The sequence below is a fragment of the Salvelinus fontinalis genome, chromosome 1, assembly GCF_029448725.1.
Source record: "Salvelinus fontinalis isolate EN_2023a chromosome 1, ASM2944872v1, whole genome shotgun sequence".
NCBI lineage: Eukaryota > Metazoa > Chordata > Actinopteri > Salmoniformes > Salmonidae > Salvelinus > Salvelinus fontinalis.
In genome coordinates, this window is record NC_074665.1 from 56,886,197 (window position 1) to 56,912,095 (window position 25,899).

A 25,899-nucleotide genomic window follows, 5' to 3' on the forward strand; every position below is an offset into this window, starting at 1 on the left:
TGACTTTCTATTGAGTTTTTAGTAGCCACTGTGCTTCTACATCTGCATTACTTGCTGTTGATTTAAAAATGTCTTTATAAATACATTTGATTTGGATTTGAGAGTACTAATGTTACTGTCTCCACTACAACAAAACACATCATTTAATACATGTAATTTTGTCCTTGAAACAGTTAATTGAAATACTGTAGAACACTATTCATTCCTATTGAGGACTGGTCTACAAGGGAGTGACCATATGGCCGAAGGGTGACTTCAAAGCCTCTCAATGGCCAATACATAGCATCAGAAATACAGGGTTTATATATGTCATTGGTTCTAGTGTATTTTACAGCCTGGAAAATAAATCAGTGCGTTGTGAGATATCCTGGCATAAGACTTGTGCATACATCTTTGTTTACAGAAAGTGGAAGTTTGTTAACACAGTTTTGACTGTAGAGCTTAATGGATGCACAATTTAGTTGCCATATATACAATTCTGTTTACATTCTTTAAGTTCTACAGTGCATTCGAAAAGTATTCAGACCCCTTGATCGTTCAATTAGAATAAGTTAGTCTTATTCTAAAATTTATTAAATCATTTTTCCCTCATCAATGTACACACAATACCTCATAATGACAAAGCAAAAACAGGTTTTAATAAGTTTTAACAAATGTATAAAAATAAAAAAAACATTATTATTTTTATAAAAATATTCAGAACGTTTACTCAGTACTTTGTCGAAGCACCTTAACCAGCGATTACAACCTTGAGTCTTCTTGGGAATGACGCTACAAGCTTGGCACACCTGTATTTGGGGAGTTTCTCCTATTCTTCTCTGCATATCCTCTCAAGCTCTGTCAGGTTGGATGGGGAGCGTCGCTGCACAGCTATTTTCAGGTCTCTCCAGAGATGTTAGATCTGGTTCAAGTCCGGGCTCTGGCTGGGCCACTCAAGAACATTCAGATACTTGTCCCAGAAACCATTCCTGTGTTGTCTTGGCTGTGTGCTGTCATGACTGGCCTGTGCGGGTCATGTTACTGTGGATCATAATCCTACGGAGATATCTCTCACACCCACCAGCGGGGGTGAGATCGAGTGTTATGGAGGTGGTGGTGGTGGTGGTGGGGGGGGGGGGCAGTTTATGACACCTCCCGCCCATTGTAAATCTTAAGGCAGCAGATAAAATCCCTTTGGAGGAATGGTATGTATGATGGGCCTATGGAGGACCTACCTCTGAACAGTAACATGCAATAAATGGACTTTGGGGCAATATGTTTCATCAGCCAAAATGGTAGTAATGGCGATAGATGGAATATGTAAATGAAGGTTGTTTTTTGTTATGTTATTAAAAGTTAAATGACAACGTTATTATGGAAACATTATAAGTTGAAGAGTTTTCACAACATGTACTTGATGTTTGCAAACTGTACATTGTGTGGAAAATGTCCAGATCAAAGAGAATGTTTTTGTGAAGAGAAAATGTGAAATTAGTTGTCTAAATTGGATCTGAGTAAAATCAAGACCTTGCCTCGTAACTAGTTACGCCCAGAGAACTTGCGCTAAAGGAGGAAACGCCCATTTCTGACCAGCGGGTATAAAACATGTGAGTTAAGAATTAACATTATGACTAAGTGACCACGAGCTGCAGACAAGGTCCAATTAGTTGTAACCCCAAAATGCAACACGAGGTTGAAGAAGACAAAGGAACCTTTTAAAATCTATGCTACGGATGTGTAGCTGTGTCTAAGAGGGTTAATTCAAGCAGGACCACCCAGTTACCACTCTTCAAGGAATCATGTGTCTACACTGTTTTCATTTCCACGCTGGAACCATCTACACAGCTGATTAGCCGTCCTCAAAAGACCCCTCTTTCAGAACAAGGGTGAGGAAACAGACCACTAAGAGAAAGGACACTGACATTGTGAGGACAAACAGAGAGTTACACCCGGTAACCAAAGACGTGCCGCCATCAGAGAAGAGGTCGGAACCCGGTCCATGAAGAGACACCCTATTGGAGACCTTCGACACGTAATTACATCATTATATTCTGACCCATAAGAGCAGCAGTTCAGGGCAAGGTTAGGGTTAATTAAACTAAGCATAGTTTACAGATGTAGTGTGCTTTTCTCTCGTGTACTCTCTCTCTCTCTCTCTCTCTCTCTTTTGAAATCCCCATTTTGTGTAACACGTGTCATATTGTGTTGGCCCACTAGGGAACTGTTTCATTGTACTAAGTTCTAATCAATAGCCTAGACTGTGTGTTTGTGTATGTGTATCTTATATTATAATTTTAGTTTGTTAGTAAATTAATAATCAACTCAATTGGTGTGGTACGGACTTTTTAGTGAGACTCGGGTTTGTGCAGATTCCCGGATTATGCGACGTTCTGAATGAGACTGTAGAGGAAATTAATTTAGCGCCTGTTGTAAAATCGATATTCTGATATTCTTTGAGTTATTTGGGGAAATAATTCGATGAACAGCAGTCATCACATTAATCAATACAACGTTACGACAGTGCTTAGGGTCGTTATCCTATTGTAAGTTGAACCTTCACCCCAGTCTGAGTTCCTGAGCGCTCTAGAGCAGATTTTCATCAAGGATCTCTCTGTACTTTCCGTTCATCTTTCCCTTGATCCTGACAAGTCTCCCAGTCCCTGCCGCTGAAAAACATCCCCACAGCATGATGCTGCCACCACCATGTTTCTCTGTGGGGAGGGTGCCAGATTACCTCCTGATGTGACGCTAGGCATTCAGGCCAAAGATTTCAACCTTGGTTTCATCAGACTAGAGAAACTTGTTTCTCATACTCTGAGAGTCCTTTAGGTGCCTTTTGGCAAACTCCAAGCAGCTGTCATTGAGCTTTTACTGAGGAGTGGCTTCCGTCTGGCCACTCTACCACAAAGGCCTGATTGGTGGAGTGCTGCAGACATGGTTGTCCTTCTGGAAGTTTCTCCTATCTCCACAGAGCAACTCTGGAGCTCTGTCAGAGTGACAATCAGGTTTTTGGTCACATCTCTGACCAAGGCCCTTCCACCATGATTGCTCAGTTTGGCCGGGCAGCCAGCTCTAGGAAGAGTCTGGTTGGTTCCAAACGTCTTCCATTTAAGAATGATGGAGGCCACTGTGTTCTTGGGGACCATCAATGCTGCAGAAATATTTTGGTACCCTTCCCCAGATCTGTGCCTCGACACAGTCCTGTCTCTGAGCTCTACGGACAATTCCTTCAACCTTAGGACTTGGTTTTGGCTCTGACATGCACAGTCAACTTTGGGACCTTAGATAAACAGGTGTGTTCCTTTCCAAATCATGTCTAAACAATCACATTTACCACGGGTGGACTCCAATCAAGTTGTAGAAACATCTCAAGGATGATCAATGGATACTGTGTGCACCTGAGCTCAATTTCGAGTCTCATAGCAAAAGGTTTGAATACTTATGTAAATAAAGTATTTTGTTCACTCTGAAAATGTGGTTGGTTATTGCTCTGAGTTTGGGATATAATGAGAGGTAGACATGGGAAATTAAAGGATGCAGTGGTGCGTCAGATCCATTGAACACTAATGAGGAGACCTCTCCATCTCTCCATTCAATACACAGTGGACGGGAGAGGAACGCAACAGAATATGTATTCTATAAAAACACTGTCGATGTAGTGTATTGTACCTGTGAATAGAGAGAAAGGGAAAACTGTACTACAGCCCTATCTGGATAAACTTTTAGTTTCTCATAAACTATGCTTATTCATGATCTGTCATTGCCTGTGGTCTCGTGTTTAAGTTTGAAAATAGCAAATGTGTACAGCAACATTTATCTAAATCCAGAGGTGCGGCAGTAAGACAATAGACAGCACAAACTTATGGTACCATTCACCCAGTTTGAACTGAACTGAGAGCTGTAGAACATGTTGTACAAATCTAAACTAGGTGCGCTGTAACAGTGCGAGAAGCCAGTAGTATAAGAACGGTCCTACACGGTAACCATAGCAGCCATACCAAAGGGAAAAATAATCTATATTTAAAAAAAATCTTTATTATATCAACGTCATGTGTTCTACACCGTAGTGTCTGAGGCAGAAGAAAAGTTAACTTTGTTATTCGACTGGAGGTGACATTTGCGAATGACATCTCCCCTGTACCAGTGTGGGCGGGACGACGCAGAGCCCCAGGTAGAACAATATGGCAGTGTTTACAATGGTGTCTGTTTGATTGTGGCCAGACGGAGAGGCAGGTGCAGCCGGTGGGGTACCTGTGACGGCAGGTAATCCTGCTTCCCTTTCACTCCACGTCTCCCTGAAGAACATCACTCACCATACCAACCTAGCCCGTCCACCTGTATGCAGGTTAATGTGTACTTAGGCAAAAGCCACTAAAATAGCCCAGAAAACAGCATCAAAATACAGACTCCCTAAAGCGGATCATTTTGGAAAAAGCCCCTCTGTGATGGGTTTGAGCCCTGGTTGGCTGACATGTTGTCCCATGGTGCAGTTACCTAATTTTTCTTCTTGTTACTGCTTCCCCCATCCACCAAGGTAGCCAGAGTAGCTTGTCAAGGACAATCCTTTGTGAGTATTCTTTAGCCTGTCATAGTCAAGCCTTTGTGGTGGACCCTATCACGTGGTGAAAGAATGCTGAAGTACAAATGCAGGAAAAGGAAAGTATTTAGCAGTAAGCTACCAGTTTATTTTTTATTGGCAATTCATTCTAACGATTTACTATAATTGTCTTCTGATGGCAATCATATCTAGAAAAAGTCCCTATGTCTACTTGTAAAGGTGTTTAAAGTTCATTACCTGAACTGTAATTAAGAAAAGCAAACACGAGGAACAAGCAAATACCGTCTCTTAGACTACATCAGTACCTGTGAATTGCCCTTCTGCCCATAGTGATGAAGAGATGCTATACAGTCATTATTTCAACAACTGTACTTAATAATTCCAGAGGCTGTCCCACACTCTCAGTTGACTTTGGTTAGAGAAAAGTGATCTGCTAAAGTCACAACTTCTCTGGTTTAGATCTCAGGTCAGGAAAAGCCTCTGTTGCACCCTTGAGCTTGAAACTTCAGATGTCATTGTCTACTCTTGCAGGATAAATGGATTCTGCTTCTCTCATAACTTTTGTATTTTGGTTGCCCCCCCCCCCCCCCCCCCTTTGATATGGTACCATCAAATAAGTTACTACATATTCAGAGTGCAGTTCCTGGGAAGTTGTGTTTTACCGTTTTACCTTTGAGAGGTGAATACTTCTTGAGTATGAGTTCTCGTCAGGTGAAGCGAGACAGCTGACCTTCTCCAAGTCAATAACCTTCCTCTATTGTCCGCCGACTGTGAATCTTTCGAGTTTATAGAGTTGCTATCAGCAAGGGAAAACTCCAGCCCTGACTCTCTTATTCTGTCTGACAAAATAAATTACTGTATCAACGTGCTGAGGGATTGCATCATGTTCAAATTTTCAAAATACAAATGGTACGAGTATATGGTTTTTGACATAAAACTGTTTAACTGTTTTCAAGTGTTCTAATTTCAAGCAAAGAAGTCAATGTGTTGATAGACAGCCTCCTCTTATAAGCTGAAATTACTTGAATTGATAGGTGATCCGGGGTAATACTCTAGTTTATGACGTCATTCTGAGGTAAAAAAAAATATCTTCTGAGATTAAAGATGGATAGACTAGATAAAAGAAACACATTGGCTTTGACTATTTCCCTTTCACACACGCACATCCATTCTCTCTCTCTGTCAAAGTTTCTGACGCCATTGTGCGGGTCGTTGAGACTAGTCGTGTACTGATGCCTGGAGGCTAGCATGTCCTTGCCTATGTCTCTCTCTGTTTCCATCTCTTTCTCTGTTGTGTATGGAGGTGTTGCTATGGGAACCTGGTCCGCCTGAGAGCCTGCACACACCTTGTTTTGCCAGAGTCTCTCTGACACCCATTCCCCACATCATAAATAAGTCAAACCCTAACTCAAGCTTTGAGACCTATGTATTTTACAGTAGGTCCACATCCTTTGAAACTTCTGTCACATTTTGTCCCAGGAGCATATGCAATTTAAAGTACTGAGTCTAGAGATTATTATTTTATGTTTTTTTTTTTTTTTTTATGTTCTGGCCCAATTTGTCAGAGGACAAAAGCAACTTTTTTTTTATATACAGTGCCTTCGGAAAGTATTCAGACCCCTTGAGTTTTTTCTCATTTTGTTACGTTACAGCTTTGTTCTAAAAATGGATTGGTTTCCTTATCAATCTACACACAGTACCCAATAATGACTAAGTGAAAACAGGTTTTCAGATATTTTTGCAAATGTATGAAAAAAAAAAAAAAAAAAAAATTAAATACCTTACATAACTATTCAGACCCTTTGCTATGAGACTCGAAATTGAGCTCAGGTGCACAAAGTATCCATTGATCATCGTCCCCATCCAAAGAATCGAGCGGTCATGAAGGGCAGACGAAAATTCCAAATAGTATCCGTAAAGTTTGTAGAAACATGTCAAACGTTCTTTATAATCAATCCTCAGGTTGTTTTTAACATAAATAATCGATAATATTTCAACCGGACGGTAAACTATTCAATAGAAGAGATAAAGAAAATGTTGAGCTACCACTTTCGCACGCAGGAACTAATCAAAGGACTGACGTGATTTGAAAAATCTTGCTCATTTTTCAGAATAAAAGCTTGAAACTATGTCTAAAGACTGTTCACAACCTGTGGACGCCATTGGAAAAGGAATCTGGTTGATATCCCTTTAAATGGAGGAAATGCGTGGTTCTGGCAGCTCCTGACTGGCTGGCGGCTCTGGCAGCTCCTGACTGGCTGGCGGCTCTGGCAGCTCCTGACTGGCTGGCGGCTCTGGCAGCTCCTGACTGGCTGGCGGCTCTGGCAGCTCCTGACTGGCTGGCGGCTCTGGCAGCTCCTGACTGGCTGGCGGCTCTGGCAGCTCCTGACTGGCTGGCGGCTCTGGCGGCTCCTGACTGACGGACGGCTCTAGCGGCTCCTGACTGACGGACGGCTCTAATGGCTCGGGACAGACGGGCGGCTCTAATGGCTCGTGGCAGACGGATGGCTCAGAAGGCGCTGGGCAGACGGATGGCTCAGAAGGCGCTGGGCAGACGGATGGCTCAGAAGGCGCTGGGCAGACGGATGGCTCAGACGGCGCTGGGCAGACGGATGGCTCAGACGGCGCTGGGCAGACGGATGGCTCAGACGGCGCTGGGCAGACGGATGGCTCAGACGGCGCTGGGCAGACGGATGGCTCAGACGGTGCTGGGCAGACAGATGGCTCAGACGTTGCGGTGCAGACAGATGGCTCAGACGGTGCTGGGCAGACGAGCAGTGCAGGTGGCGTTGGACAGACAGCCGACTCTGACCTGCTGAGGCGCACAGTAGGCCTGGTGCGTGGTGCCGGAACTGGTGGTCCCGGACTGGAGACACGCACCTCAAGGCTAGTGCGGGGAGCAGGAACAGGGCACACTGGACTCTCGATGCGCACTATAGGCCTGGTGCGTGGTACCGGAACTGGAGGTACCGGGCTGAGGGCACGCACCTCAGGGCGAGTGCGGGGAGAAGGAACAGTGCGTACAGGGCTCTGGAGACGCACAGGAGGCTTGATGCGTGGTGCCAAAACTGGAGGCACTGAGCTTGAGACACGCACCACAGGGTGAGTGTGTGGAGGAGGAACAGGGCTCTGGAGACGCACTGGAAGCCTGGTGCGTGGTGTAGGCACTGGTGGTACTGAGCTGGGGCAGGAAGGTGGCGCCGGATATACCGGACCGTGCAAGCGTACTGGCTCCTTTGAGCACTGAGCCTGCCCAACCTTACCTGGTTGCATGCTCCCCGTAGCCCGTCCAGTGCGGGGAGGTGGAATAACCCGCACTGGGCTGTGTTGGCGAACCGGGGACACCATGCGTAAGGCTGGTGCCATGTACACCGGCCCGAGGAGACGTACTGGAGGCCAGATATGTTGAGCCGGCTTCATGGCACTTGGCTCAATGCTCACTCTAGCCCGGCTAGTGCGGGGAGGTGGAATAACGCGCACCGGGCTATGAACACGTACAGGAGACACCATGCGCTCTACTGCGTAACACGGTGTCTGTCCGTACTCTCGCTCTCCACGGTAAGCCCGGGAAGTTGGCGCAGGTCTCCTACCTGACTTCGCCACACTACCCTTTAGCCCCCCCCCCCCCCCCCAAGAAATGTTTGGGCTGTACTTGCGGGCTTCCAGCCTTGCTTCCGTGCTGCCTCCTCATATCGTCGCCTCTCCGCTTTAGATGCCTCCAGCTCCGCCTTGAGGCGGCGACACTCCTCTGGCTCTGCCCAGGGTCCATCTCCGTCCAGAATCTCTTCCCATGTCCATTCCTCCTTGACCTACTGCTGTTGTCGCTGCTGTCCGTTAACCCGCTGCTTGATCCGGGTTTGGTGGGTGATTCTGTAACGTTCGTCTGGTGGTGTATTAACGGACCAAGGCGCAGCTGGTGATGAATACATACTGACTTTAACCTGTTGAGGATGGGGGCGCTGTTGTGACTATTTATGCTAATCGTGTAATTTTTGAAACGGCTTCCCACAAAGTTCTTGATCGTACAATATGCATATTATTATTATTATTGGATGGAAAACAGTCTATAGTTTCTATAGGAGTTGAAATTTTGTTTCTAAGTGTAACAGAGCCCATTCTACAGCAATTTCCCTGACATGGAGTCAGATTTCAGAAATTTTGGCCACTGTTCTTGAGTCAGTTAAAAGGGCACTGTTATTGCTATGACTATACGGACACTGCTTACGTCTTCCCCTGGATGCCTTTACGTGATGACGATTTGAATGGGGTCGATTGCGCGTTCACAGGCACTATAAATTAAAAAACCCTGTAGCTAGCAAGTCTTTTCTTGGTGCGTAACGCGCGTGGAGGACACCGACCCGCTCCTGTTCCAAGCATTAGTGTTGGGAGTAATCTTTCTCCGGTCATGTTAAGACTCGTTATAGGAGTTAAAAACATCATAAGGTAGTTAACCTGTTGGGGATGGGGGCGCTGTTTAGACTATTTATGCTAATTTGGTAATTTTTGAAACGGCTTCCCACAAAATCCTTGATCGTACAATATGCATATTATTATTATTATTGGATAGAAAACAGTCTATAGTTTCTATAGGAGTTGAAATTTTGTCTCTAAGTGGAACAGAGCCCATTCTACAGCAATTTCCCCAACATGGAGTCAGATTTCAGAAATGTTGGCCACTGTTCTGAAGTCAGTTAAAACGGCACTGATATTGCTATGACTATACGGACACTTCTTACGTCTTCCCCTGGATGCCTTTACGTGATGACGATTCCAATGGGGTCGATTGCGCGTTCACAGGCCCTATAAATCAAAAAACCCTGTAGCTAGCAAGTCTTTTCTTGCTGCGTAACGCGGGTGCTGGACACCGACCCGCTCCTGTTCCAAGCGTTAGTTTAGCCTGTTATATTTCTCCGGTCATCTTTTCACTCGTTATAGGAGTTAAAAACATCATAAGGTAGTTAATTTAAAGCGTTTTATAGCAATTTATATCCGTTTAGTGCGATTTTGGGACATTTATTTTTGCAACGATGTGAAAAGTTGGGCACGCTTTTCAGTTCATCCCGAACGCAGTTGACATTTCCACATGGCAAGAGGACAGCTTTCCACCAAAAGACGATTTCTCCCAAGAAAGGATCCTTTGCCCAAGATACTGATGGAAGAACAGCTCAAGGTAGGACATTTTCATTATGATAAATCGTGTTTCTGTCGAAACATTTTAGTGGCTTAGGACGCCATGTTTTATGACGTAGCTTCGCTAGGCGCAAACTGTATTGAAAAGTAAGGATAAATTAAAAAATGTTATTCCGCAATTGTATTAAGAATTAAATTGTCTATCAATCCCTGTCCACCCTATATTTTTTAGTCACGTTTATGAGTATTTATGTATAAGAGTAGATCACTGTCTAAGTGGCGCAAGGACTTTTTCTTTACCAGCTTGTCTACATTTCACATTGTCTAACCATGATTTTGGTGGCTAAATATAAACATTTGCGATCAAACTCTATATGGAATGTGTAATATGATGTTACAGGAGTGTCATCGGAAGAATTCTGAGAAGGTTAGTGAAAAAATTAATATATTTTGGCGATGTTTACGTTATCGCTCTCTTTGGCTAGAATCAATGCTCTGGTAACGTTTGCATATGTGGTATGCTAATATAACGATTTATTGTGTTTTCGCTGTAAGACACTTAGAAAATCTGAAATATTGTCTGTATTCACAGGATCTGTGTCTTTCGATTCGTGTATGCTGTGTATTTTTACGAAATGTTTGATGATTAGTAAGTAGGTAAACACGTTGCTCTAAGTAGTTTTTCTATTCCATTTGTGACGGTGGGTGCAATTGTAACTTATGCCATCTACCTGAAATATGCACTTTTTTCTAACAAAACCTATCCCATACCATAAATATGTTATCAGACTGTCATCTAATGAGTTTTTTTGTTGGTTAGGGGCTATAAATATCTTAGTTTAGCCAAATTGGTGATGGCTACTGGTGTTGGTGGACAAATAAAAGATGGTGGATTATGCTAATGTGTTTTTAGGTAATAGATGTACATCTTTACATATTGTGTCTTCCCTGTAAAACATTTTAAAAATCGGACATGTTGACTGGATTCACAAGATCTGTGTCTTTCATTAGCTGTATTGGACTTTAATTTGTGAAAGTTAAATATTTAAAAAAAAAAATTTTTTTGAATTTCGCGGCACTGGTTTTTCAGTGGGGGGGGGGGGGGGTGTGCCGCTAGCGCCACGCTGATCCTAGACAGGTTAATTTAAAGCGTTTTATAGCAATTTATATCCGTTTAGTGCGATTTTGGGACATTTATTTCTGAAACGCTCTGAATTGCTGGGCACGCTTCCAGTTCATCCCGAACACAGTTGGCATTTCCACATGGCAAGAGGACAGCTTTCCACCAAAAGACGATTGGACCCAAGAAAGGATCCTTTGCCCAAGATACTGATGGAAGAACAGCTCAAAGTAGGACATTTTTATTATGATAAATCGTGTTTCTGTCGAAAAATATTAGTGGCTTAGGACGCCATGTTTTTTGACGTAGCTTCGCTTGGCGCAAACTGTATTGAAAAGTAAGGATAATTTAAAAAATGTAATTCCGCGATTGTATTAAGAATTAAATTGTCTATCAATCCCTGTCCACCCTATATTTTTTAGTCACGTTTATGAGTATTTATGTATAAGAGTAGATCACTGTCTAAGTGGCACACGGACATTTTCTCACCAGCTGGTCTACATTTCACATTGTCTAACCATGATTTTGTTGGCTAAATATAAACATTTTCGATCAAACTCTATATGGATTGTGTAATATGATGTTACAGGAGTGTCATCTGAAGAATTCTGAGAAGGTTAGTGAAAAAATTAATATCTTTTGGCGATGTTGACTTTTATCGCTCTCTTTGGCTTGAATCAATGGTCGGGTAACGTTTGCATATGTGGTATGCTAATATAACGATTTATTGTGTTTTCGCCGTAAAACACTTCTGAAATCTGAAATGTTGTCTGAATTCACAAGATCTGTGTCTTTCCATTGCTATGTGCTGTGTATTTTTAAGAAATGTTTTATGATGAGTAAATTGGTAATACACGTTGCTCTGTGTAGTAATTCTAGGAGCTTTGGTGAGATTTGTGATGCTGGCTGCAATGGCAAACTATGATTTATACCTGAAATATGCACATTTTTCTAACAAAACCTATCCTATACCATAAATATGTTATCAGACTGTCATCTGATGAGGTTTTTTCTTGGTTAGTGGCTATCAATATCTTAGTTTAGCCGAATTGGTGATAGCTACTGGTGTTGAGAGAAAATGGTGGACAAAGAAAAATTGTGATTTTTGCTAACGTGTTTAGCTAATAGATTTACATATTGTGTCTTCCCTGTAAAACATTTAAAACATCTGAAATGGTGGCTTTATTCACAGGATCTGTATCTTTCATTAGGTGTCTTGGACTTGTGATTTAATGATATTTAGATGCTACTATTTAATTGTGACGCTATGCTAGCGATGCTAATCAGTGTGGGGGGGGGGGGGGGGATGGGGGGTGCTCCCGGACCCGGGGTAGAGGCTCCTGAAAGGTTAGCGGTTATAGGAGTCAGTGCTACAGGATGTGAGTCAGGACTTGATGCTGACAGTGCTGAGATTCTGTCTCATTGGCCATGGGTTGGTCGTCATCTAAATAGAGGATCTGGGGACAGTTATCTATGATGGGGAAGGAGAGAGTGCTTAGTTAGGCAGACAATTATACAAATGTGTTGAAGCAGGAGGAGGACAGAGTGGTTGTGCTACTCTGCTGTGTTCGGTTGTGTGTGTCGGTGAAAGGCTCACGTCGTCCAATCAGAAGTGTCATTCTGCAATACTGACTCAGAGCACCTTAACTGGAAATAAGTTAATGACTGATGAACTGTCATTTACATTTTAGTCATTTAGCAAACACTCTTATCCAGAGCGAGTGCATGTCCCCCACGGGAATCAAACCCACAACCCTGGCGTTGCAAGCGTCATGTTCTACCAACTAGGCTCCACATGTACGTACTCAGAAAGATAGACACGCAGTGTAGCTACATCAGTTTTCTACATCATGTGCTGTGTCTCAATGTGCTGCTGTTTTAGATGTTATCAACTCAAAAGGGAACCATGACAGCGAGACATGATTGGGATCACACATACTAACACATATGCACGCACAATGTGGTCTAAGGACAATTTGTATTATTATCTACGTACTGTGAATCTGTGACACTACATTTAGTATAATACACTGCTCAAAAAAATAAAGGGAACACTTAAAAAACACAATGTAACTCCAAGTCAATCACACTTCTGTGAAATCAAACTGTCCACTTAGGAAGCAACACTGATTGACAATAAATTTCACATGCTGTTGTGCAAATGGAATAGACAAAAGGTGGAAATTATAGGCAATTGGCAAGACACCCCCCAAAACAGGAGTGATTCTGCAGGTGGTGACCACAGACCACTTCTCAGTTCCTATGCTTCCTGGCTGATGTTTTGGTCACTTTTGAATGCTGGCGGTGCTCTCACTCTAGTGGTAGCATGAGACGGAGTCTACAACCCACACAAGTGGCTCAGGTAGTGCAGTTCATCCAGGATGGCACATCAATGCGAACTGTGGCAAAAAGGTTTGCTGTGTCTGTCAGCGTAGTGTCCAGAGCATGCAGGCGCTACCAGGAGACAGGCCAGTACATCAGGAGACGTGGAGGAGGCCGTAGGAGGGCAACAACCCAGCAGCAGGACCGCTACCTCCGACTTTGTGCAAGGAGGTGCACTGCCAGCGCCCTGCAAAATGACCTCCAGCAGGCCACAAATGTGCATGTGTCTGCTCAAACGGTCAGAAACAGACTCCATGAGGGTGGTATGAGGGCCCGACGTCCACAGGTGGGGGTTGTGCTTACAGCCCAACACCGTGCAGGACATTTGGCATTTGCCAGAGAACACCAAGATTGGCAAATTCGCCACTGGCGCCCTGTGCTCTTCACAGATGAAAGCAGGTTCACACTGAGCACATGAGCACATGTGACAGACGTGACAGAGTCTGGAGACGCCGTGGAGAACGTTCTGCAGCCTGCAACATCCTCCAGCATGACCGGTTTGGCGATGGGTCAGTCATGGTGTGGGGTGGCATTTCTTTGTGGGGCCGCACAGCTCTCCATGTGCTCGCCAGAGGTAGCCTGACTGCCATTAGGTACCGAGATGAGATCCTCAGACCCCTTGTGAGACCATATGCTGACACATGCACATTTGTGGCCAGCTGGAGGTCATTTTGCAGGGCTCTGGCAGTGCACCTCCTTGCACTAAGGCGGAGGTAGCGGTCCTGCTGCTGGGTTGTTGCCCTCCTACGGCCTCCTCCACGTCTCCTGATGTACTGGCCTGTCTCCTGGTAGCGCCTGCATGCTCTGGACCCTACGCTGACAGACACAGCAAACCTTTTTGCTACAGTTCGCATTGATGTGCCATCCTGGATGAACTGCACTACCTGAGCCACTTGTGTGGGTTGTAGACTCCGTCTCATGCTACCACTAGAGTGAGAGCACCGCCAGCATTCAAAAGTGACCAAAACATCAGCCAGGAAGCATAGGAACTGAGAAGTGGTCTGTGGTCACCACCTGCAGAATCACTCCTGTTTTGGGGGGTGTCTTGCTAATTGCCTATAATTTCCACCTTTTGTCTATTCCATTTGCACAACAGCATGTGAATGTTATTGTCGATCAGTGTTGCTTCCTAAGTGGACAGTTTGATTTCACAGAAGTGTGATGGACTTGGAGTTACATTGTGTTGTTTAAGTGTTCCCTTTATTTTTTTGAGCAGTGTATATTATATTAGGTTACATTATGAATTGAATAGTGGTTGTACAATATCATACAAATTTTAGGATGTATAGTATCATACGTCTTACCCAGTCATACAATAGCATACGAATTGGATGACGTACCTTAACATACAGCACAATATGTCTTGGGGTACGCATGGTATTACATTGCCTTACAAAAGTATTCACACTACTTGGAGTTTTTGCTATTTTGTTGCATTACAACCTGTAATTTAAATGCTTTTTTATTTAGATTACATGTAATGGACATACACAAAATAGTCAAAATTGGTGAAGTGAAATGGAAAAAAATACTTGTTTCAAAAAATTCTAAAAAACAAAAAACGGAAAAGCGGTGAGTGCATATGTATTCACCCCTTTTCCTATGAAGACCCTAAATAAGATCTGGTGCAACTAATTACCTTCAGAAGTCACATAATTAGTTAAATAAAGTCCACCTGTCTGCAGTCTAAGTGTCACATGTCAGTATATATACACCTGCTCTGAAAGACCCCAGAGTCTGCAAAACCACAAAGCAAGGGGCATGATCAAGCAAGAGGTACTATGATGACAAAGGAGCTCTCCAAACAGGTCAGGGACAAAGTTGTGGAGAAGTACAGATCAAGGTTGGGTTATGAAAAAATATACAAAACTTTGAACATCCCACGGAGCGCCATTAAATCCATTATTAAAAAATAGAAAGAATAGGGCACCACAACAAACCTGCCAAGAGAGGGCCGCCCACCAAAACTCACGGACCAGGTAAGGAGGGAATTAATCAGAGAGGCAACAAAGAGACCAAAGATAACCCTGAAGGAGCTGCAAAGCTCCACAGCGGAGATTGGAGTATCTGTCCATAGGACCACTTTAATCCGTACACTCCACAGAGCTGGGCTTTATGACAGAGTGACCAGAAAAAAATAAGCAAACACGTTTGGTGTTCACCAAAAGGCATGTGGGAGACTCCCCAAACATATGGAAGAAGGTACGCTGGTCGGATGAGACAAAAATTTTGCTTTTTGGCCATCCCGTGAACACCATCCCCACAGTGAAGCATGTTGGTGGCAGCATCATGCTGTGGGGATGTTTTTCATCGGCAGGGTCTGGGAAACTGGTCAGAATTGAAGGAATGATGGATGGCGCTAAATACAGGGAAATTCTTGAGGGAAAACTGTTTCAGTCTTCCAGAGATTTGAGACTGGGACGGAGGTTCACCTTCTAGCAGGACAATGACCCTAAGCATACTGCTAAAGCAACACTCGAGTGGTTTAACCCTTTCATGCGTGAGTTCCAAATATTTCTAACGGTCGCCCCAGCGTGAGTTTTTTTATGCACGTGATGTTAGAACGTTCTCTCCATTCCAGAATGTGATTGTTATTAACAGTACATTTAATCTGCGCTGCCCTCAAACCAAAGCACGCAGCCTGTTTTATTTGTCAATTTAAAATTATTTTCTAACAAGTTTTTTATTTTCTAATAACAGTTTGAAATGATGTGTGTTTCGCCTTATTCATTCACATAAAAGTAGTCATTTTTACTTTTGCGAACCAATTAATTTTTGGGACATTTCTGACCCGGACAAAATTCCCCAAACACTTCTCAATTGTTTGTGCAGGACATTTACTCATCTGCCGTCCTGCATACACGTGTTCATATTTTCCACCTGTCGCCTGCATCGAAATCAAAGTTGTTTTCGTTACCAATAATACCTTTGGTAATGTGTGCGTTTCTATCAAAGTGCCTTAATACGTTATAATAGTTTCTGCATGTCGTGTTATGTCGTTTCTACTGTAACGTCATGTTTTTATGTACATTCCTTATAACCGCGGACAGGCGATGTAACGTTACTCATTTCATAACATTTATGGTGTTATACTCAATGCTTAGGTATCTAGCTACATTCTCCTATTAGCTCTGGAAAACAATGCTAATTTCGTCAGGGAAGTATTAGCATGTGTTGTATTTCGAAGCTACCCTGGCCTTATGACTCCCAAGTGGCACAGCGTCTCAGCGCTAGAAGCGTCACTACAGAGACCCATCTTCAAATCAAGACTGCGTTTCTATCAAAGTAAGTGCCTAATTACGTTATAATAGTTTCTGTGTCGTGTTATACCGTTTCTACCGTAGCTCACTGTGTATGGAGCATAATATATTTGTGTATATTCCGTATAACCGCGGACACGCTAGGTAACGTTACTCATGTTACTCACCTTTTTATGGTGTTATATTCAATCGTGCTGATGTAGCTAGTTACATTATATTAGTTCTGTAAAACAATGCTAAATGCGTCAGAAGTATTGGCATGTTGTATTTTGACGCTACCCTGGAGAAATATCTTATACCACTTGGTCGTTTTCTGAGTACATTCCACAAAGCTGTTTATCATGTCAGCCTTATCCACTGCCCTCATTTTGAGGTAATAGTCAAGCACGCAGTCTGGTTTGATGTTTCTCTGTCTGGTTTGTTTCTCTCTCCCGTCAGGTGGTCCACCTTCCCTGTGGCCAACATGGTTGCTGTATGGACAGTGGAGAGGACTTGGACGTCTCGTTTGTCATGCCACTTTACTGCCAGCTGTTAACATTTCTTATTTTGTATAACGGGTCATTTAGGATGGTAGTAGCGTTGATGAAATGCAGTCATAGCAGCAGAACTAGAAAGCAGTCTTTACTGTCACCAGGAATGTGTACATTTCACAAATTGTGGTTGTCCCCCACTCCTGGCTCTCTCTTCTCCTGTAGCTCCAAGGCATAGTGATTGGTCTCTACTATGTCTCCCACCAGCTCCTCTGTCAGAAACAACTTGAAGCACTCTGCCTCAGTTGGAAATGGCAAGGGGCGTTGCACTCCAGACTGGGACTCATCAACACAATCAGCAGGGCCAGGAGGGATGAAATGGCTGGCAGCCTTCCAGCTACCACAGAACTGTACTTCATCCACTGTCAGTCTGCCACCATCACCACCAGCATCTTCAAAGGGACCTGGGACTTCGTCAGTGGACAAGGGAAATTCAGATTCAGGGTTCTCAGTGGCTACAAGGTTGGGGGGCAGCTCCTCACTCAGTCAGAATCTGATTCCTGACTTTCATACTCTGACTCATTGTCAGAATTTTTAAAAAATCTCCATAATTTCCACATTTGTTTGTTGTCTCCTTTTGAAAGATTGCTAATGCTTCAGCTTAGCTCACTAGCTACATACATAAACAACAACACTGAATGGTTTACAGTGAGAGGGTACGTGGTTGACTGCCGGCACGCGCCACTTGTATCAATAAATCACTATCAGAAAATGTTTCGTGTGGCAATTATTTGTGTATTTACCGTTTTATTCACATGTTTTCAATTCTAGGTGACAAATCATGCATTCCGATTCTTGCACAGATTGTAATGGGCACATATGTGTGTAAAATACTTTTTTGAAGGTTATACTGATTATGATGAGCTAAGCTAATTCCAGCTGTGTAGCCATGTTTGTTGACATACAATGCATTCTGGGTTCACGTAATCGTCTGTTTGACCAAAGATGTTATAACAAAATGAGGTGAGTAAGAGTTCATAAATTCTTTGAGTACTTCCGGAAATGAATGGTGGGATGTGAACGATGGTAGATGACACACCCCTTCAACATGCATACTGTAACGACCCTGTTGTTTCATTACAATACTATAAACAGACCAAACTCATCTCGTCTTCTCTTCGGTTTCTGTGAGGAAAAATGCATGGCTGCGCGCTGAAACTAATCATCGGATTACTTTCGATTTCTATAAAGTTTTACCTAATTATTTCGATCAATGGTGAGAACACCCGTGATGTGATTAATTATACATAGTAATTGCTATTAGCTAATTCATATTGTAGTTTATGTCAGCCTAGAGTTAGAAAATATAACTGCTTGTGTTGGGTCAATCTTTCCTCAGTTAGCGCTAGGACTATTGTAGCCTACATTTTCCCGGTTAGGATGATTGTGTTATGCTATACTGTATATACTTCTGTGAATGTCTGAACATTGAATCCAAAAAAGAAACTGCTCACATTCTGGACATAACTTTGTAAGGACTGTTTGTGTAAATAATTTCTGAAAAAAGTGTGGCCAACTCAAACGCTGATTGTTGAGTCATTCGAAACTGGCCGTTCTAAACGAGCGTTCTAAATGGGTGTTCTAATCACACAGGGTGTGATCGTACGCTTCAGGGACCACTGTAGAACGATCACACCCTGTGTGATGGTACGTGTGAAAGGGTTAACTGCTCTAGGATAGGTGGCAGCATTTTCACGTTTGGATGAAAAGCATACCCAAATTCAACTGCCAGCTACTCATCCCCAGAAGATAAGATATGCATATTGTTAGTATATTTGGATAGAAAACGCTCTGATATTTCTAAAACTGTTTGAATTATGTCTGTGAGTATAATATAACTTATTTAGCAGGCGAAACCCCGAGGACAAACCTTCAAATGTTAAAAATTTTGAGGTCACTCTCTTTTCAATTGATTTTCTTTGGGAATACAGATTTATAATTGACCTTCTTGCAGTTCCTACCGCTTCCACTGGATGTCAACAGTCTTTAGAAAACAGTTGAGGGTTTTTCCTTTGTGTAATGAAGAAGTACGACCATTTTGAATCAGGGTCACTTGTTGTGTACTGTTAGATACAGGCGTGTGACCAGAAAGCACGCTACAGATTGTTTTAATCCTGTATTGAACACAGATCATCCCGTCTTCAATTTTATCCATTATTTACGTTAAAAAATACCTAAAGTTGTATTACAAAAGTAGTTTGAAATGTTTTGGCAAAGTTTACAGGTAACTTTTGAGATATTTTGTAGTCATATTTCACGAGTTGGAACCGGTATTTTTCTGCATCAAACGCGCCAAATAAATGGACATTTTGGATATATATCGACGGAATTAATCGAACAAAAGGACCATTTGTGATGTTTATGGGACATATTGGGGTGCCAACAACAGAAGCTCGTCAAAGGTAAGGCATGAATTATATTTTTATTTCTGCGTTTTGTTTCGCGCCTTCAGGGTTGAAATATGCTTATCTCTCTTTGTTTACAATGGTGCTAACTCAGATAATAGCATTGTTTGCTTTCGCCGAAAAGCTTATTTGAATTCAGACATGTTGGCTGGATTCACAACAAGTATAGCTTTAATTTGGTGTCTTTCATGTGTGATTTCATGAAAGTTGGATTTTTATAGTAATTTATTTAAATTTGGCGCTCTGCATTTTTACTGGCTTTTGGCCAAGTGGGACGTTAGTGTCCCACATATCCCAGAGAAGTTAAGGGGAAACATTTAAATGTCTTGGAATGGCCTAGTCAAAGCTCAGACCTCAATCCAATTGAGAATCTGTGGTAAAGATTGCTGTATACCAGCAGAACCCATCCAACTTGAAGGAGCTGGAGCAGTTTTGCCTTGAAGAATGGGCAAAAAACCCGTGGCTAGATGTGCCAAGCTTATAGAGACATACCCCAAGAGACTTGCAGCTGTAATTGCTGCAAAAGGTGGCTCTACAAAGTATTGACTATGAGGGGGTGAATAGTTATGCACGCTCAAGTTTTCCGTTTTTTTGTCTTATTTCTTGTTTGTTTCATAACAAATATTTTGCATCTTCAAAGTGGTAGGCATGTTGTGTAAATCAAATGATACAAACCTCCCAAAACTCAAATTTTAATTACAGGTTTTAAAGGAAACAAAATAGGACAAATGTCAACGGGGGTGAATACTATTGCAAGCCACTGTATATGTCTTTCTCTGAGACAAGGTTGCTTGTTGCACCATAAGAACAAAGGAAAAGTACAGGCATCATTTACGTTGGTGGTTAGGGGAACAAAGGTTATGAGAACTAAAATGACAAAGGTTAAGAGAATTTACATAGCAGGTTAGGTGAAATAGGTTATTTTTAGAATAAGGGTTAGCTAAAATCCTACAGTTGTCCCCAACGTGAATCAAACGCGCAACCTTCGGGTTGCTAGACAGCCGCGGAATACAACTACCCATCTTCCCCGACCAACCTCCTTTCTTTTGTTCCTGTCTAAAGTAACTAGACCACTGTTTTGTAGGGCACGGAGGCAAGGCTGGCACATATTGTTAACAGTGGGTTGTTCACTGACAATTGGCTTGTGCTGACCACTTGTGCCATATCTGCCCTGTTACCTATGATAGACTATTGGTAGAGGGAATCAGAAGACTATTTTGTCTGAATGAGATACCTTTACAACCCGAGGATGAAAATATTAGCACACTGCCAAATCAGTGTGCTAATGTGGCTATTGGTAATAGGCAATGGTAATAGTCACGGTATAAATTATTATAACCGAAGTGATGACACTAATGTTCATCATTTACTAGATTAAGTAATGAAAGTTAATTTAATAAATGACAATAGATATGTGCATTGTGTGCACGTGTACACACAGGCACGCACGCACGCAGGCATGCACACATGCACACACACGCATGCACACACACGCATGCATGCCTGAGTGTCTTTATTCTCTCACATTACATTAGTCAGCTAGTTTCTCTACTGCTGAGGTCTCTCTTTGCCAGAAAGCACTGTACAAATATAGAGTTTGAAAAAAGGGTCCCAGTAGAGTAGGAGGAATAGTAACACTGTCTCTCAGATTCCACTGCCTGAACCCACCACAACCCCACTCTCCTGAGATACAAATGGAAAAATGTGTATTTCATTCTCACCCATTTGCAATGTGGTAATAAACAGTGGAGCTGACCCAGCACTACGTACAATAGCTATTTCCTCTGTCAGGGGGGAAGAGGCAGCTTTTGAGTTCAGAAAGTGCATGCTCCTTTGCTAAAGAATCACAATCCCATATAGTCTCCATCGCTTTCCCAGTCTCAGATGCAGCAGATAAGGCTACAAGAGGCAAACATTTTGAAGGCTGTGCTTCTTTGTGACTGGCTGAGGCGAGGAGGAGGAGTAAATGAAGCCCACTGAGACCGGTGTCTCTGCAATGGGGATCTTGCTACCACTTACACACACCGACAGTGTCAAGCCCACTGGCACAGCCAGATTGTCTCTATGTGCCGGGTGTGTAACTGTGCTTGTTTGAAGTGGTAAGTTAATGGCAGTACATTATCCTCAATACTCAGAAAGAGGCAATTATTTTCCATTGTCTTTACTTGCCCTCTGTGAATACCCATGCAATCACATTTGTATTTGGTGCCATTAAAATTCTGAATTAATTAGCCTCCTGCTACACCAATAGGCTTCCTCTGCAATTCAGAATACTGTATATACACTGCATCACTACCGTACCACCATTTCAACCACAAGTACAGTAAGGTGCGTAGTCTTTTTCCTGTCTGGGTTGGCGCCCCCCCTTGGGTTGTGCCGTGGCGGAGATCTTTGTGGGCTATACTCGACCTTGTCTCAGGATGGTAAGTTGGTGGTTGAAGATATACCTCTAGTGGTGTGGGGGCTGTGCTTTGGCAAAATGGGTGGGGTTATATCCTTCCTGTTTGGCTCTGTCCGGGGGTATCATCCGATGGGGCCACAGTGTCTCCTGACCTCTCCTGTCTCAGCCTCCAGTATTTATGCTGCAGTAGTTTATGTGTGGCTAGAGTCAGTTTGTTATATCTGGAGTACTTCTCCTGTCTAATCCGGTGTCCTGTGTGAATTTAAGTATTCTCTCTCTAATTCTCTCTTTCTCTCTTTCTTTCTCTCTCTCGGAGGACCATGCCTCAGGACTACCTGGCATGATGACTCCTTGCTGACCCAGTCCACCTGGCCGTGCTGCTGCTCCAGTTTCAACTGTTCTGCCTGTGGCTATGGAACCTTGACCTGTTCACCGGACGTGCTACCTGTCCCAGACCTGCTGTTTTCAACTATCTAGAGATAGCAGGAGCGGTAGAGATACTCTTAATGATCCGCTATGAAAAGCAAACTGACATTTACTCCTGAGGTGCTGACTTGCTGCACCCTCGACAACTACTGTGATTATTATTATTTGACCATGCTGGTCATTTATGAACATTTGAACATCTTGGCTATGTTCTGTTATAATCTCCACCCGGCACAGCCAGAAGAGGACTGGCCAGCACTCATAGCCTGGTTCCTCTCTAGGTTTCTTCCTAGGTTTTGGCCTTTCTAGGGAGTTTTTCCTAGCCACCGTGCTTCTACACCTGCATTGCTTGCTGTTCAGGGTTTTAGGCTGGGTTTCTGTACAGCACTTTGACATATCAGCTGATGTAAGAAGGGCTATATAAATACATTTGATTTGATTAGTAATATTTACCAGTAATAATACAGAGCACATGACCTTGGAGGCCCTTGAAGCGAGTATAGTGAAGCTGGTAGGTAAGGAGGTCCTGTCCTCTGGAGTTAGTGAGATGTACTATACTCTACACCTTTGTATCTGTACTCCCACAAATGTCATGTAAAGGGTGGTAAATTTGGGGGGGCTGCCAGTGGAGTCAGAGTAAATCACTCAGCCATAATAGCCATAAAGCAAAACACATGCGCACACGCACATGCACAAACACACACACACGTACATCACTGGGGCCGAGCTCCCTGCCATCCAGGACCTCTCTACCAGGTGGTGTCAGAGGAAGGCCCGGAAATTGTCAAAGACCACAGCCACCCAAGCCATAGACTGTTCACTCTTCTACCATTTGGTAAAGATGGCGCCGAAAAACATGGCTGACGTTTTACATTCTCCCAACCAATTGTACTTTTTTGTATTTTTTTTGCGTTTTAACAATTTTTTTAAATGATTGTGTACATAATGTTGCTGCTACCGTCTCTTATGACCGAAAATAACTTCTGGCCATCAGAAAAGCGATTACTCACCTCGGACTGGAAGAAACTCAACCCTTTAACTAGTCAGATGAAAAGGATATCCTGCTTTCACAGGAACAGGCCCGGATCCACGTATTTTGCATGAAGTAAAGACACCGGAAAAGGGGCCGCAGATCGGGCATCCTTCTGAGAATCCGGAGGCAAGCGAGTAAACTCCAACTGCCTTCCATGGTGCGCGACGGCTAATATTAAAGAAGACTCAAGGTATTGCTCGCCTGAGGTAGAGTACATTATTATAAGCTGTAGACCACATTGTCTACCAATAAAGTTTTCATCTGTGTTATTCATAGCCGTCTATTTATCACCACAAAACGAAGCTGTCACTAAGACTGCTCTCAACCAACTCTATAATGCCATAACCTGTCTAGGATCAGCGTGGCGCTAGCGGCACACCCCCCCCCCCCCCTCCACTGAAAAACCAGTGCCGCGAAATTCAAAAAAATTTTTTTTTTTAAATATTTAACTTTCACACATTAAAGTCCAATACAGCTAATGAAAGACACAGATCTTGTGAATCCAGTCAACATTTCCGATTTTTAAAATGTTTTACAGGGAAGACACAATATGTAAAGATGTACATCTATTACCTAAAAACACATTAGCATAATCCACCATCTTTTATTTGTCCACCAACACCAGTAGCCATCACCAATTCGGCTAAACTAAGATATTTATAGCCCCTAACCAACAAAAAAACTCATTAGATGACAGTCTGATAACATATTTATGGTATGGGATAGGTTTTGTTAGAAAAAAGTGCATATTTCAGGTAGATGGCATAGTTTACAATTGCACCCACCATCACAAATGGACTAGAATAATTACAATGAGCAACTTGTTTACCTAACTACTAATCATCAAACATTTCGTAAAAATACACAGCATACACGAATCGAAAGACACAGATCCTGTGAATACAGACAATATTTCAGATTTTCTAAGTGTCTTACAGCGAAAACACAATAAATCGTTATATTAGCTTAGCACATAGCAATTAGCAGCCCAGCATTGATTCTAGCCAAAGTGAGCGATAAAAGTCAACATCGCCAAAAGATATTAATTTTTTCACTAACCTTCTCAGAATTCTTCCGATGACACTCCTGTAACATCACATTACAACATGCATATACAGTTTGATCGAAAATGTTTATATTTAGCCACCAAAATCATGGTTAGACAATGTGAAATGTAGACAAGCTGGTAAAGAAAAAGTCCTTGCGCCACTTAGACAGTGATCTACTCTTATACATAAATACTCATAAACGTGACTAAAAAATATAGGGTGGACAGGGATTGATAGACAATTTAATTCTTAATACAATTGCGTTATTACATTTTTTAATTTATCCTTACTTTTCAATACAGTTTGCGCCAAGCGAAGCTACGTCAAAAAACATGGCGTCCTAAGCCACTAAAATGTTTCGACAGAAACACGATTTATCATAATAAAAATGTCCTACCTTGAGCTGTTCTTCCATCAGTATCTTGGGCAAAGGATCCTTTCTTGGGAGAAATCGTCTTTTGGTGGAAAGCTGTCCTCTTGCCATGTGGAAATGTCAACTGCGTTCGGGATGAACTGAAAAGCGTGCCCAACTTTTCACATCGTTGCAAAAATAAATGTCCCAAAATCGCACTAAACGGATATAAATTGCTATAAAACGCTTTAAATTAACTACCTTATGATGTTTTTAACTCCTATAACGAGTGAAAAGATGACCGGAGAAATATAACAGGCTAAACTAACGCTTGGAACAGGTGCGCGCCGGTGTCCTCTAGGCTCATGACGCAGCTCCCAAAGAATGACTAGCTTCAGGGTTTTTTCATTTGTAGGGCCTGTGAACGCGCAATCGACCCCGTTGGAATCGTCATCACGTAAAGGCATCCAGGGGAAGACGTAAGAAGTGTCCGTATAGTCATAGCAACGACAGTGCCCTTTTAACTGACTTCAGAAGAGTGGCCAACATTTCTCAAATCTGACTCCATGTCAGGGAAATTGCTGTAGAATGGGCTCTGTTCCACTTAGAGACAAAATTTCAACTCCTATAGAAACTATAGACTGTTTTCTATCCAATAATAATAATAATATGCATATTGTACGATCAAGGATTTTGTGGGAAGCCGTTTAAAAAATTAGCCAAATTAGCATAAATAGTCTAAACAGCGCCCCCATCCCCAACAGGATAAGCAAAGAAAAAAATGGTCACCCATAAGCGGTGCTCCTAACGGCCAGGGACTTTAATGCAGGCAAACTTAAATCAGTTTTACCATGTTTTTACCAGCATGTCACATGTGCAACCAGGGGGAAAAATTCCTAGACCACCTTTACGCCACACACAGAGATGCATACAACGCTCTCACCCGCCCTCCATTTGGCAAATCTGAGTATAATTATATCCTCCTGATTCTTGCTTACAAGCAAAAACTGAAGCAGGAAGTACCAGTGACTCACTCAATACGGAAGTGGTCAGATGACGCTGATGATACACTACAGGACTGTTTTGCTAGCACAGACTGGAATATGTTCCGGGATTCATCAAATAGCATTAAGGTATACACCACCTCAGTCATTGGCTTCGTCAATAAGTGCATCGATGTTGTCGTCCCCACAGTGACAGTACGCACATATCCCAACCAGAAGCTATGGATTACAGGCATCATCCTCATCGAGTTAAATGCTATAGCTGCTGCT

At 42.7% G+C, this 25,899-nt stretch overlaps 1 protein-coding gene and 1 long non-coding RNA gene across 5 annotated transcripts in view; one reads left to right on the forward strand and one right to left on the reverse strand.

The window, feature by feature from the left end:
- The window catches only part of LOC129858338 (pro-neuregulin-3, membrane-bound isoform-like), a 541,229-nt gene that overhangs the window by 59,383 nt on the left and 455,947 nt on the right, over positions 1-25,899 (reverse strand). The window lies entirely within an intron of this gene.
- Positions 15,941-17,671, forward strand: LOC129858362 (uncharacterized). Its single transcript, XR_008760014.1, has 2 exons — positions 15,941-16,454; positions 16,868-17,671. It is a non-coding gene; the product is annotated as an uncharacterized LOC129858362 (long non-coding RNA).